The 3,990-nt window shown below is 38.5% G+C and overlaps 1 long non-coding RNA gene across 1 annotated transcript; it reads right to left on the bottom strand.

Annotated features, from left to right (window-relative positions):
• Window positions 1–2,992, bottom strand: LOC108524971 (uncharacterized). The gene is made up of 2 exons (XR_001884179.1): window positions 2,592–2,992; window positions 1–1,113 (listed from the first exon to the last, which is right to left on the bottom strand). It is a non-coding gene; the product is annotated as an uncharacterized LOC108524971 (long non-coding RNA).
• Between the last annotated feature and the right edge of the window lie 998 nt (window positions 2,993–3,990).

Raw genomic sequence — 3,990 nt, 5'->3', positions numbered from 1 at the left:
AGAAGTACCAGTGGGTGGAGGATTCTTTATCTCAGGACTTTTAAGACCTTGATCCTTAGAGATCCCAACATTGTTCATTTCATCCAAGTATAACACCTATGCAGGGGATAAAAAATGGTGTCACATCTTTGATTCTTCTGATTAGTTATTTAGGTCTTGAAATGTCCAGTTTAGCAGAAAGTCTTGTACTGTCTTCTGGGGACTGTCTCCTACATACTCCATGAATTTTTCAAGAACCAAAGGGGTTCACTGAATCCAAGGAAGACAGTCCCTTTTATCAAGTCAGAAGGAGGAGGAAAAAAAGGACATTCCAGTCATTATGTTGTTTCCATTGTTTCTGTTGCTACATTGTTGCCACTCAAACTGGTCCTGCTGCCTCGTAATGGTTGACCTTTGACACCAAGATGCCCTTACTGATTCAGATCCCTCAAGCCTTCCTGGCAATTCATACGGTGACTTTGAAGTTACAACGTATTTTAGTTCCCATACCTATGCTTATATGCTCAGCCATTGTTCCCAAAGCACCAGCACCCTGCTCTGGCTGCTGGGCATCCTGACTTTATCTGCAAAGTGAGCAGATTGACCTTTCCCCTCACATTCAGAACCTAATGTGGAACCCACATCTTAGCCAAGAATTAGCTGAGACCTTCATGGTAAGAGATCCTTTGAGGCGGTTGTTGGTCTTTTCTCTAGCAGATATTAGGTGGGCTTGTTCTAAAGGGTTAGAGGGGTTCAAATAACGTGGGAGAAAGAGATCAGTGTTTGTTTCTTCTTCTTTGCTACCAGATCTGTGCTGTGAGGCCCCTTTATATCCTGTATAGAACCTTAGGCAGGAGAAAGTCCCATATGAACCTTCCCCGAGCAGGGGCTCCCAGTTGTGGTTGGCCCCTTGAGTGATCTGTTTTACATGATAATGAAAATCGTCCAAGCTACTTTCATCTGTAGCTCAAGATTTTAAAATATTTTCAAATTCTACCTCACAGGAAGCCATTGAAGAGAATTCTCAGAATCTCAAGTAGGTTAGTTGGACTTAACAGAGCCAAGCCTCGTCCATGACTCATCACTAATCATGTGTAAAAGTAGGGCTTTGTGCTTGCTTCAGCGGCACATATCCTAAAATCAGAACAATACAGAGAAAATTAGTGTGGCTTCTGCATAAGGAGGCAGCACAGATTTTTGAAGCATTCCATATTCTGTGCTGTCACTGGAAGGTCATTTGACTATTTGCTGACTAGCTGTAAGGAAACACTGTGAAGCAAAGCAAAAGATGGGTGCCACCAAAATACTGAAATTGTGATTTGCACTGCAAAAATTGTCATGTAAGATGGTCTATGAGATGACTTAGAGCCAAATAACATGTTTGGTGCAAAATTATATTGTTAGCATGTATGTCGAAAATTAGAAAATGTCAACTTGCAACTTCTTCATGGAAACTAAAAAAAATAAAAGTAGAGTTTTGGTCTCCCCTGCCAGCTGGCATTGAACATCAATATAAAGCATTATCCTAACAAACATCTGGCTCAGAGTTGGAGTCTCTAGAGAGGGATCATTGGTCCAAGCCAGGTCTTAACATCCATTGGTTTTTCTACCCTTGGTGTGATTGGTCAACTCCATAATAGTGGATGGTCACATTAGCTACTTTAATGAGACATTTATGAATAAATTTAGTTACAAACTATGACATAGTTGAGATGCCCTGAATTATAAGCCATAAGGAGTAGGACAACTGAAAAGCAAAATTAACACTTAATAACATTTTCTGAAAACTACATTTGCATATTAGAACCTACGAACAAAATACACATTGGGTTTTATTTGGGATTCCAAGATAATTTTAGTCATAAAGTTTAGGAACAGATTATTCCATTGCTTTACTATTTCTCTGAGCATTTAAAAAATATCTTGTTAAATCTTTATAACAACCTGGTGCAATATGAAATAAGGCAGCAAAGTCCTCACTTTGTTGAAGAAGGCATTGAGCCTAAGAGAAGCAACTTGTCCAAAAACAAATAGCTGTTCATTATGGAGCTAGGACTTATGCAGAGCTGGGACACTTTCTATTATGTCATGATAATGTAAGCTAATTTACCGGGTCACAATGCCCTTGATTTGTGAGTATTTCACCTTACATTGTTTTCTTCTTTAATTAGAAGCTTAAAGAGAAGTTTGTAGAATGTACTCATAAGTGAATGGGGTAATACTGTTAAGTTCTGATATTATGATATTAGAAATACTCTAAGAATTTTACATTTGGTAAGTATTTTTTATGTCAGTATTAAAATAGTAATTTGGTTTATTGCATTTTATACATAGAATTTGCCAATTATTTTCTGACTACAAAGAAAAACGAATGCTAAAAATCTCTTCTGAAAACAGCAATCCAGGTAAGACTTGTGATAGTGAATTACTTTAGGTCAGTTGTCCCCAACCTTTTTGGCACCAGGGACTGGTTTTGTGGAAGACAATCTTTCCATGGGCTGAGGGAAGGTGGGAGTGGTTTCAGAATTATTCAATCATGTTACATTTATTGTGCTACTTTATTTATATTATTATTATGTTGTAATATATAATGAAATAATTATACAACTTACCATCATGTAGAATCCGTGGAAGCTCTGAGCTTATTTTTCTGCAACTAGACGGTCTCATCTGGGGGCAAAGTGAGACAGTGACAGATCATCAGGCATTAGATTCTCATACGAAGCACACACACACAACGTAGATCCCTCAGATGGGCAGTTCACAACAGGGTTCCTGCTCCAATGAGTATCAAATTCTCTGACTGGTGTGACTGGAGGCAGAGTTCAGGCGGTAATATGAGCCTTGGGATGTGGCTGTAAACACAGGTGAAGCTTCCCTGGCTTGCCTACTGCTCACCTCCTCCTGTGTGGTGTGGTTCATAATAGTCCATGGACTGGTCCCAGTCTGTGGCCTGGGAGTTGTGGACCCCTGCTCTGGGTGGTCCTACCATAGATAAAAAAGTGAAAGTAAGGAATTTTTGATCACAAGAATGCTGAAGCACAAGTCGTGTTACATATGCTTGTCCCCACAAGGTCTCACTATTACTGATTTCATTCCTCCTCATTTGAAGTTGGAAAGAGACACATTTACTTTGTTGGAACAAGGTGTGTTCTTCTACCTGCTGGTTAATTGTCATGATAACAGTAATTTTGTTAGAACAAGATGCTCTGCTACCATTTGCCAAAAGATTGTCAAAATAAATATACAAATTGCCCAACTCTAGGCTCAGCAGATTCTAATAAAAGTAGAAAAATGTTTCACAATAACAAAAACGCTAGTATGCTACTGGGTTGTGGACACCTGATACATTGCATAATCCAAACTGTATGAGGACACCTTTAGCTGTCTGCTTATGGAAGCGCTTCTGTAAGGTAGGTTTTATAAATTGCAGGAGACAAAGATGGAACAGACGTAGCTTTGATCTTTAAGGTGCTTGTAATAGAGCTGTCTCCATTTCTGTGCTTTTTCAACAGAGTTTTCAAAGAAAACATTTCTATTTATGTTTTCACTTGTCCACTTAACAAATAACTATCAAATGTCTTTTAGATACTAACCATTTTTGCTAATGTACACAACACAAACAATTAAAAATACAGACAGGAGCTTGTGGTTATCATTGTCATTTTTATTATTTTACTACTTCATTCAGTGCTTACTGTGTGCTAGATGCCCACTGGAAGCTTATAATTATAATTTATTATATATTGATTATGTGCCAGACATATGTGATGAGGAATAAAAGTTTTGGGAAAAAAGCAGGTGTGATTTAAGGTAAACATGCAGAGTGAGAAGAATTTTTCTAGGTAAGAAGCAGAAGAATAATGTTTGGCAGAAGGAACATGCGACGAGTTTGTGTGTTTGCCAGAAGGAACATCTAAGGAGATTGCCTGTTTGGCAGGAAGAGCAGCAAGTGCAAAAGACAAGATGCTTGAGTGAACTTTGCAGGGTTTCTGAGCAGTTCACTTTTGC

Source organism: Rhinopithecus bieti, unplaced genomic scaffold (assembly GCF_001698545.2).
Source record: "Rhinopithecus bieti isolate Rb0 unplaced genomic scaffold, ASM169854v2 repeat_36835, whole genome shotgun sequence".
NCBI lineage: Eukaryota > Metazoa > Chordata > Mammalia > Primates > Cercopithecidae > Rhinopithecus > Rhinopithecus bieti.
Note: the sequence above shows the minus strand (reverse complement) of the source record. Positions and strands in the feature narration are given on the sequence as shown.